This window comes from Rhipicephalus sanguineus, chromosome 3 (assembly GCF_013339695.2).
Source record: "Rhipicephalus sanguineus isolate Rsan-2018 chromosome 3, BIME_Rsan_1.4, whole genome shotgun sequence".
NCBI classification, from domain to species: Eukaryota; Metazoa; Arthropoda; class Arachnida; order Ixodida; family Ixodidae; genus Rhipicephalus; species Rhipicephalus sanguineus.
Genome location: NC_051178.1, coordinates 230,290,527 through 230,301,985, shown reverse-complemented (window position 1 = coordinate 230,301,985; position 11,459 = coordinate 230,290,527).

The following is an 11,459-nucleotide window of genomic DNA, read 5'->3' as shown; positions in this document are numbered from 1 at the left end:
CCTGATGCGCTTTTTGTGAACGCCGGAGACTTCTTTCTATTCAAGGAAAGAGTCATAGGTGCAATTATGTCAGTGATGGGCTACGACTATGCAGTGGACTGACATCAGCCTCAGTATTTGCAATGTAGCTTTATTTTTCTAACACTTATTCTTAGGTTCCACAACACAATTACTTAATAATAAACTGTACAATATAAGGCTACAAGTACGAACAGAATAGATGAGGAAAAAATGATATTGCACAAACTCATACAAAACATCTTTCAGCCTGGAATTCATTTACAGATGTGCGACGCAGAGCAAAAGAAAGAAGTAAGCAAGAAAACCACGAAGATATATCCCGGGTCTGCTCTTACGTCGTTTCTCAGTGCTAGTTTGGAAAGCAAACGCGGTGTAAAAGCCGACCACTAAAGTTCCCTCGAATGAAATATATGTGTGAGAGATATATTGGCATGAATAGGCTATCAATCAATAGATGATAACTGATAATTTAATTAGGCTATAAATCTTAATCATATCTGAACGTTCTCAATGTCAAACGTTTATAGTGCTCCCTGTAGTTATTTTATTTTAACGTGATAGCGTTAAAAAGCTCGTTTCGCAGAAATTCCGGTGTTGGTGTCGGCGTCGTTGGCTGTCAGCGAAAAATCGGCGTTGTCCGTGAGCGAAAATTCGAGATAGACGCAAATAATAAATAAAAACTTTGGTTCGAGCGGTAATCGAACCCAGGACTTCTGCGTGGCAAGCTGGTGTTCTACTACAGAGGCCCGCCAGTGCTTGAAATTGTCACGGAAAGAAAAACATTATATAAATGCTATTTAGTGCGAGGAGTGTCCTTAAAGCATGTAATATATCGTAGCAGAAGCGTAGAATAGCACGAGGCGTCACGATATGTAACTTCCACACCGAGGGGTTGGTTTAAAACCCTTCAAATTACAAAGCACTCAGGCATAATTAATAATCAGCAACAGCAACAACAAGGTGCATAGCTGCGCAGGCCCTTACGGAGGCGTGGTGGGTACTTGGCCAATTCGCAAAAGGAAGAATTATGTCGTGGTGGGCCCTTCGCAACTTTACTCGCTGTAGGCATTCTAGGATAGCTTGAAACGGCCAATTTACAGGCGTTTACAACCGTGCCGCACGGATCTTGTTGTCCTCGCGGCACGGTTGAGGTGTCCACCGGAAAGCAAAGCTAGGCTAGCGATTGAGAAGGCGATGCAAACGGGGCCCGAATACGCTATCGCGTTCTACTCTTCAAGGCGAAGATCAAGCGTCCTCCAAGCTTTTTTTTCTTTTGACAGCCGAGGGAACTCACGAGAATGTAGCCAAAAAATTCGCGAACTTAAGAAGTTATTTACAGGCGCAGCAGATGGGCCTATTGTCCGGCGTTCTCCACGCGTCTGGGCGGTAGTAAAATGGAGCCGATAGTCACGCAAAGGTATGCGACGCAGCGTTCACGGTAGTCGGCAAGGCATGGGGCTGCATGATAGGACAAGAATATGGCATAGGCTACTGCGGGCGAACAGCGACGGCAGCTTAGGTAAGCGGCGCAGTTACGGGTGCTTGTCGGAGCGTCGGTGGGAGGGCCTCAGCAACTTGAGTCCGAATGGCGTGGTGAATGTTCGAAGCCAAAGCCTGCGCAGGCTCGTTCGTGAGCGGCTGTAATGACAGCTGGCGCGCTACCTCTTCGCGGATGAAGTCCTTCATCGTGGACAGAAGCGGCTGCTGATCGGCAGGACGGGCAGCAAGCTGCAAGCTTGAGAACGTGTCAGGCGTCGTGAAGGCTTGATGGCTGATCGCGCGCTGCCTATGCAACTCGTCGAAGCTCTGACAGAGTGAGACGAGAGTCGCGATCGTGGTAGCATCTGAAGCAGCATCTGAAAGGCGCCGTCCTCGATGACCTTCAAGATGTGCCTGATTTTTTCCTCCTCAGTCATGGCGGAGTTGACGCGGTCACACAGATTCAGGACATCCTCGATGTAGCCCGTGTAGTTCTCGCCTGGTTGCTGCGCACGTTGCCGCAAGCGCTGCTCGGCGTGAAGCTTGCGAGCCGTAGGCCGCCCAAGGAAGTCTGTAGTAGAAGTCTTGAAAACAGACCAAGTTGGAATTTCAGCCTCGTGGTAGCGACACCACAGCTGCGCGATGTCCGCGAAATAAAACGTGACTTAGCCAAGCTTCATTTGGTCGTACCATTTGTTACTGGCGCCAACTCTTTCGTACCTCAACAACCAATCTTCCACGCCCGATTCACTTGAGCCGGAGAAGATGGATGGATCTCACGGCGCCGCAGGTAACGTGGACGGCCGAAGGTCCAGCCTGCAGAGGGGTCTCGTAGGCCATGTTCGTGTCAGGAAAAGCGGGGGGGGGGGGGGGGGGAGGGGGAGCTTACGCGAGCGAAGTTCCAGGTTCGTACATGGAATACACGTACCTCCGCCAAATGTCACGTGGTTCATTCTTGTACAAACGTGAAATAGATTACGGGCACACGATGCGAGTCTCATCCGGCTTCCTCGTCGTCACCTTGCTATAACGACGCTTGCGCAGACGATAAAGAGATAAGAAGAAATGTATACAACAAGCCGCTTTCCAGCCGCTATCTGCACCCCCCCCCCCGCCTCCTTTCATTCTCAGGTGCAGTGTATCAAACCAAACACTCGCATCTGGTTGCCGCCTTTGCCTTTACCCATCCCACTGTGGCCCTCTCTACCGTCTTTCTCATAAAAACTGCACTATTGCACTGATTCTCCATCCTTGTCGAACACTGCAGATCGCACACAAAGATCACGTCAAACGTATTTTCCCTTACGTTCTACGTGACATTTATAAAGGTTTCAGAATGTCAGAGTCGTGACCGCGTGATTGTGTTGTCTGGGTGATGTAGTCCCGCATACATTTTTGGCGACTCAGCGTTTCACCTTGGTAGTAGGTCAGTCAAAAATCAGCCTGTAAAAAAAATGTGTAGCACAAGAATTTAAGCGTTGTTCAGAAGCGCCACGGCGACATATCTGTCACCCTCACATACTGAAGACGCCACATGCATGACGTGTTCTGGCAGTGGCAATACGATGTGTCACTGCTAATCCCCCTGAATGTCAGTATTCGTCGAAAGATCAGTTCTGTCGCAATATTTGTTTATTCATTGATTTCTTCTTCCCCAAGCATACATTACATATATATAGCATATGCGAATAAGCCATCAAATAAATAACTTCGATTCCATGAAGCCATATCATTTACTCATTTATTTTTCCTGTACATTACACATGAGGAGCATCTCTCGATCACACCATACAACAACGAACGGTACTCAAACCCATGCCAGGTTTGCATAGCGAAAGCTTAATCACAATTCTGAGCAACTAAGTTGCGTTCATTCAGGGATTTCGTCGATATTTCATCAGGTCAACAACACAACACGATGATCGCGCACTGCAGGCCGTTGTCCTTCAAAGATCTGGATAAACATGCGAAGCGTTACTCTCATAGTCCGTCCATTATTTCCCAGCAAAGTCAGCTACTTAGCTCGGATTTTAGTTTTTTACCTAGACATTTGAGATTACCTCAAATATTAGGAATTAGTAAAAAAAAATTAAACATCCCTTCTACTTGAAGGTAAATTTCTGATGCTGATGCACATGAGCAAATCGACATGTGTCTTTTTGCGTCCCAAATAACTGTAAAAGCTTAATTTTCTAGTAATCGCACAATAACTATTCGGATACTCCTAGCAAATATATACATATCTGATAGCGAAGCAAATAACGATTGGGTAATATTTTAACTCTAAGTCAGCAGTGCAGCCATTAGCTCAATATTTCTGTTATGTCGATTTTTGCTCGAAATCCTGTGTAATAGTGAAAAAAAAATTGACCACCGCATCACGTTCGGGTCACGTAGGTTACTTTCAGCGAAATATTATTCATTGTAGTGGAGGGGGGAAGGAGGGGTACCTAACGCTCACATCATGAATGTGATGATTAATCTTAACTTCGTCACACTTGACACCAAGAATATTTTGCGTAAACAGAATGAAGTCTGTAGATACGTCGTTCAACGAGGTAATAAAATTATAATTATAGTATCTACAGTTGGCCTTTACTCGCGCTTTTCTATTAACAATGTAATTGACCATGCATTGTATGCCCTTCTGAAACCTTTACGACCGGATGTGTCTTCTACGATTCGTTTACTCAACCGCGGTAAAAAGAAAACGACCATAGCTACGGTAACACAGCGGATTCGTGCACAGACCACTTGCTTATAGGCTTCTCCGAATTCGATGGACAAATAAATCATTTTCGAGATAAATCTGTTGGGAAAAACGTCAGTCTCCTATCGCGAGAGTTATTCTCCGAGTTCTTGAAAACAAGCTATACGAATGACGTCCAAGAAATTCAAATCTGACGTCGGACTGGAGCATGACGCATCGGCCGTCATTTCTCGAGGGCACTTTTTTTTCAGCAACGTCTGAAACTCATTTCGACTAAAACGGCTTAATGGCATCAGCGCTAAACTCGATATTCTTTGGAAACACTTCTCTGTTATTCCACTCGCAGAGGCAAATAAAAGTGACCTTTTTAAGCATTTCCGCATAACGGTCATAAAAATTTAATTTTACACTTATGACAACTGATTTTTCAACTAAATCAGGAGCGCCTGACATATTCAAAAGTAAGCAAACACGTAGTTGAGATGGCGAGAAAGATATATACAGTGAAACATCGGTGATACGATCACAGTTCATACGAATTTCGGGGTGATATGTATTTTTCTTTGTCCCGGCCAAGGCACATTGGCCAGCAATGTAACGGAGTATGGTTGTTGCGAAACAATTTTTACCCCGCGACGTTTGATACGAATGTACTCTACCGCCCGAGTACGAACAGGGGCTGTGTCCGCGCTGTCGCGGAAGACGTACCAAGCACGTGCGAGCGCGGGAACGCAAGCGAGGGCATCGCCAAATCGTCAGAATCACGTTATACGCCTAGTGCGCGCCGACGGAAGCGCCATAGGCGGCGAACTCAATCATTGCTCTCGGGAAAGCAAGCAGACGGCCGCCGTGGTTTCCTACGTCGTTGTACGTGTGTTTCCGCGTTGTTCACTTTTCCGTAGTGAAATGAGCAACATTCGTCGTATGTGTGGTGGCCGAAACTTCAAGGGATGTCGAATAACAATTGCTGTGGAGTGGAGTGCTCTAACACCTACGAAAACGCGCCCGGAACACGGTTTTACTCACTCACCGCAAGGCCTCCCGAGCAAGAGCGACGGAAGCAATGGATCGCCGCTGTTCGTTGGCAAAGACGATCCGCTTCGTCATTGTGCGGGTTAACACGTCGCTTCTTGTTCTAATGCTTTCGTTCTGTCATATCGGTGCTTGCTGAAGGCACTCGTTCATGTTGACACTGGTAGACGACCAAAGTTATCAGCCTGAGCATGCGTTGGTTCGGTTCGACCGCCGTGCAGGGCACTTCGCTCAAACGTTCTATATTTCAGAAGTGTTGAAGTTCGGGCGAGTTGGTCATCCATGAACTTAGCTTGTACTAGCGCGGTACATGTACCGCGCTATTACAAGCTAAGTTCTATATTTGTTATAACTTCTTCGCCGACTGACTCCTCACTGACTTTATGCCCCCGCGCGCTTGCAGCGCTTGCATTGCCTGTATCGGCTCGCGCCTGGGTTCGGGAAGGTGCGTATGATTTGTCTGTGCGTAGCACAGCGAAAGCTAGGGAAAGGGACAGATCCTCTCACCGATTCGTCTGAGGAATCAGACGGCGCCGCTGGCTCGGCTTTGCTTTCTCAAATATCCCGATCTTTCGCGTTCGTTGGCTGTGTCGGTGGCGTCTTCTGCGGAGAGGGTAAGAGGCGCGCGGGCGCGCTCCCGGCGCCTTTATATACTTGTTTTTTCGATGCGCGCGCTCTGTCGCGCACGAACAGTCGGCGCCAGGCTTTCATGCCGTCGTTCGAAATCGGCGACGTGCGCTTAGTTAAGCGCTCGTTCGTGACAAACATCGTTCACAAGTACACTTTCGTAGAGGCCCGCGCCTTTCCTGCAGCTGCCAGTGCAGAATTAGTTGTCTGGCACCCGCAGGAAGGGGAAATAGCAGCCGCGAACTTCATTCATCTCCTCACAGCAAAGCTGTGCAAAGCGCTGTCGTCTGCTCGGCTTCCCGCACGTACTGTCGGCGGCGCCCGCTAGGTGGCTATCAGTGGCGCCTCTATAGGCGGTGCCCACAAGGCGTATAAGAAAAATACTTCTCTTGCGGTCAGAATAAAGCTTCAGAGACGCGTCACGGCCTCCGAGATTGTGTGCGCCAATCTTTGAGGCTCTAATGTGTCTCCGTGCGCGTTCGCGTTTACATTACAGAGGGCATTGGCGCCCTGCTTTTTTTTAACGCATCGACGTGGGCTCCTGTCGTATTGCGTGAACATGTGCCTGCCTCGTGCACCAGAAATCCTATGAAAGGAGGACCAGGGCGAAAAGGAGGCGAGGACGGTCTTGGTGAAGGAGACAAGCCTCACAACGTCAACATGCGCGACTGTTGAGGTCGCACTTGTGTAGGCACGGCCGTAAATCTCCCAAAAACATCCCCAACACCTCCGCGATCACAAAAGCATGACATAGGATCATGGTTCTGAAATTTTGCGGCCTTGATCTATCCAGTCAAAGCACTTCTTCCGTCACTCTCGCCGCAGTACTCCTGTGTCATGCGAAAAAGCATGCTGGAATTCGGAGGCGGCTACTACTGTCGCGGGTCACACCGCGCCTGGTTCATTAATCAAAGACGCGCTTACGGGCCGTATATTTACGAGTGCTGGTATGATTGCCGACACCTGAAAACTTAACTGACAATCATTCAGAGTTCTTCCTGACGTTGCCACGGCCCTGAAAAACAATGAATGAAAATGTCGCATGATAATTTTTCATGCTTTCTGGTGATACGAATTTTGGATGGCACGAATATTTTTGGTGGACCCGTGAGATTCGTATCACCGAGGTTTCACTGTAGATATATACCGGCCATACCAGCTAACTTGGACCAAGATTTTTTTAAAAACCATGCGATCTAAAAAAATTCTACTTGTTGTATATTAGTGGTAGTCGTGTGTACATACAAGCTGTATTTTTTTCATGACTAAGCGCTAATTAATTCATTATTGTAATTACCAAACTTTTTTATTCTAGCTCCAATCGGTAAAATATTAACTTTATCTTGTACCTTGCCTCAAATAACCCCAGAATCAAGCACTTAACTTTTGCTGAAATCTGCCTGGTTGTTTTTTACGAGAAAACAGAAAAGAGCGCGAAACACGCCAAATATGAAAATAGGTTCGCGCTCGCGCGCCGCTACTCAATCGCTTCCAAGCGATCACTGATTGATACACGGCTGCCTTCGTTCATTGTTAGGCTAACATCTCTAGCTTTTCATTAAAACATTTCTCACTCTCCTTCACTGTGCAGGGCTTCACGCTATTTTATGGACACGCATCAAAACACGTTGCTGACGAGTACATCATATACGGGTCCCCTGTCTTTTTGCGCTGTTTTTAGGTGAAGGATGTATACAAAGAACAAGATGGCTTTCGCCTTCTAGTCGTCTTAGGCAAATGCATCAACGACCACGTGATTTTTTTAATTAAGTGTGCATAAGAAGAGGTTGGTGCCACTGGGTAGCGCCGTCTGCTCCTCCTAATAATTGTTGCCGTCGCAAAGTTGTGAACAAGCACGGAACTACACAAATAGGAACATGGACGAAACACTCGCGTACTTAGACCCAGTTCTCCAATACACAAAAGTGTCCACTCAACAGCAAAGTTCATAACACACAAATATTCACACAAACGAAATGTGCGAGCATAAAATAAAAGTTAGCCAGGATGTTGCGCACAGTCGATCATTAGGCACTTGCAAATTATCTATTAAGTGCCGCACTCTAACTGCAACTCTTATGTTTGTGTGGCACAAACAAATGCTGCACAAACACGAAAATACAAGAAGCATGTAGTTAAGAATAAAGGTCGATAGTAACAATGCGAACAATATTTTCATCGAATTTAGTAACTTTGTCATATTTCTTATTCTTCCAAATATCCACGAAGTGAATGATGTTAGAGGAGCTTGCTCGGAGATGATCGGGTAACCCGCGAATGCTCCGTGCACATTCCTCTACCATCATATATAGACGTGAAAACGTTGTTATACATACATTACATCCACAATGCTTATTAATTTACGGTTGGATTCACTATATACATTTTGATGAAGTATATATACATTTGGATGAACTATAAACATTATATATACACAAAAGATGTTGTTTTACCAAGTTCAAACCCATTCCTCTACCATCGTATATAAACGTGACAACGTTGTTATTTATGCATTACATACACAATGTTTAATAATGTAAGGCTGGATGCTCTGTATACATTTTGATGAAGTATATATACATTTCGATGAACTATAAACATTATATATACACAAGAGATGTTGTTTTACCAAGTTCAAGAAGGGCGTCCCTCGATGAGTTCGGGGACTGGTTTCCCTTTAAAGATGATTGCTTTATGATGGATGAACTGTATGCATTACATATACACAAGAGATGTTCTTTTACAAAGTGCAAGAAGGGCGTCCCTCGATGAGCTTGGGGACTCGTTTCCCTTTAAAGATGATTGCTTTATGATCAGTAAAGTATGTTGCCAAGGGATCATCGATGATGGGACGCAATGGAAAGTTCGAGAAGGCAACATCGATACAGGTATCCCTGATGGTGATGGGACGTTTGCAGTCGTACAATACGCATCGGAGAGCGTAACGTGACATCATGTGTTGGCTGGTTATTGGCAAGGCGAGATCTTACCGAGCTGCTGCTGCGTTGCGAGCCCATCGCGCTGCTGCCGTTCATGCTGCGGAGCGGCAACGAAGAGTGTTCACTTAGTGAGCTCCCGGCGAAGAGAAAGGAAGCGAGCCAAACGAGAGGCGCGGCCCTCGAGCAGTCACCTAACTAGCGCTTGCGCCGAGCGTGGTGTGTGCCGCCTTGAGCGGCGGCGTCATCTAGTGAGCATTCTTGAAATCACCGGAGAGAACGCAGCTGCGCCGTGCGTGGTGTGTGCCGCCGACGGTCACGCAGTGTGAGGACAAGGTGCGAGCTTAAGAAGCTTGGCGAGCAAGCTCCTAAAAATGCGCTAATGCGCGCAGGAATCTTTCGAAAATATTCGGTTGGCCGTGGGCCCAAAATTCTTGCTATCGATAGTGGACGGCTATCCAAACCACGCAGTTCTTGCAAAAGTTTCTTACGAGAACCAGCATAATTTTCACGGTGTAGAAGAAGGTGTTCTACGTGTTTTTAAGCTTCTTCACATGAGCAGGTAGCACTGTGGGCTTTTCTTATCCTATACGGCATTCTTTGTATAGGCCGTGCCTAGCCGAATCCTACCAATGACAGTTTCTACACATCGGCTAATCATTATCGGAATATTAGATTTTACGGCGAGATCATTGCTGCATAATTTCGAGTGGCCTAAAACCAAGAAGGTGCTTTCAAGAGATGGTAAGGTATCGTTTTGAAAAATTAATAGCCAATAACAAGCACACATTGCGAAGTAATAGCTAACGTATGCACAATCTCAACTTTCCTAAATATGGTAATAAATAAAACGTAAAATCTGCCGAAAAAAATCCAGCAAATCTCACGCATTGTGGGACTCGATTTTGGTCCCCCCAATGCGAAACAATCATTTCATGCGAAGCGATCGGGCGTGTATCTGCTTATACTGCCTTTTTGAAGCCAAGCATTACGAGGTGGATCGACGTCTTTGTGTAAATTGAGCAGTTGTGTGCAGAATATGGGCTTACCAGGCATGTCGGCTACACTAGCACCTAAAGGTTAGCTGACGGTCCGATGTAACGTCAGCACTTGCGTTAGAGCACAGGCGTCAGTTTTGAGAAAACGAAGTGCACGCTACGTTACGATGACGCCGATGAGCGCTTTGTCTTGTCTTCTTTCTTGGGATGTCGTTTCGGGCTAAAAAAAGGATTCACACCGACTAGCCCGCCAACGCGTTGTATTATGATGACGGGCGTCAGATCTAGCGGTAGTTGGCGTATTTCTCAGGGTACGAGCAACGCTTGACTATAGATGGCTTGTTCGCGCTGCCAGGAACTGGACAAAACTGCTATGGGGCACCAACTAGCCACCATAGCAGCTTTACTTGCTTGACTATAGCCTGCTCAGTTATAAGACTACACGTGTAAAGTTGCTTACATTGCTCTATAAGCGCATAGCCAACACCGCAACCATAGTTGACGTCACCATGACATGACGCCTGTCTTTTCGCGAAGCAGTTTGAAGTACTGGCGCGGCTCTGTAGTAGACTGCCACGCAGAATGCCTGGGTTCGATCGATTCTGGCTCGAACTGTGATTTTAAGAGCGAAGCTGTTTAGCAAATCATTCCTTGTGAGTCGATCGCGAAAAACTATCATCATCTTGACGAATATGTGCCACTGTGCGGCTACCTGAAAACGAGTACAAAGAGAGAGAAAGACAAAAAGAGACAGACGAAAAGAAAGATCTAAATAAAGAGAAAAATTCTTGCTGAAAAAAAATTGTTCACGAGGGGGGATTCGAACCCGCGTACCCTCTATCCGAAGGCGAGCGTCCTTGGAACACTATTGTGTTCCACCTTTCGCGCTAATACATAAATTTCAAGGTCGCGCCAACTCCCTGAAGCATCGACCCTACCAGTTGACGTGCCATTAGAGTGACTTTAAAGGTCGCAGCAAGATGAGATTGAACTCATCTGCTACATCAAGTGCTCACCGGAATGATATTGCATGCTGACACGTAAGCCCATTAGTCACTTCACTGTTTCATAGGTAGAGTGAAATCTGTGACTTTCTTCTCATATTTGGTAATGGGGATAGCAGGATATACATTCGCAGCACTACTTCCGTCTTTTCCGTGAGCAATACAATGGACACTCCAGGAGCACCTTTGCCACCGCCGCGTACACACACACACACACACACACACACACACACACACACACACACACACACACACACACACACACACATACACACACACAAATATATATATATATATATTTGTGTGTGTGTATAACTAAAAATTCGCCTCGTATCTGCGTGCTTCGCTGCAAATGTCGTCGAAAGAGGATAGTCTTCTGCCGGCCGTATTACATGAGTCCTGGTCTCATCCGCGGCCACCCGTGATGCTGGTCTCGTACCATTTGGGGAGAGCCTAGCCACTGCCATCTGGCAGTGGCATCGGCAATCATGACCTTGTGCAGAACCCAGGGCCACTGCCAGGTGGCAGCACCATATCGTCGGCAGAGGGCTTTTTCGTGCATAGCGTCGCATTTTCAGCGCAGCCTAAGAAACGCCAGGGTCTTTAGAATTGCGTATCTATGTATTTTTTAGTAAAGGAACACACCACTTAA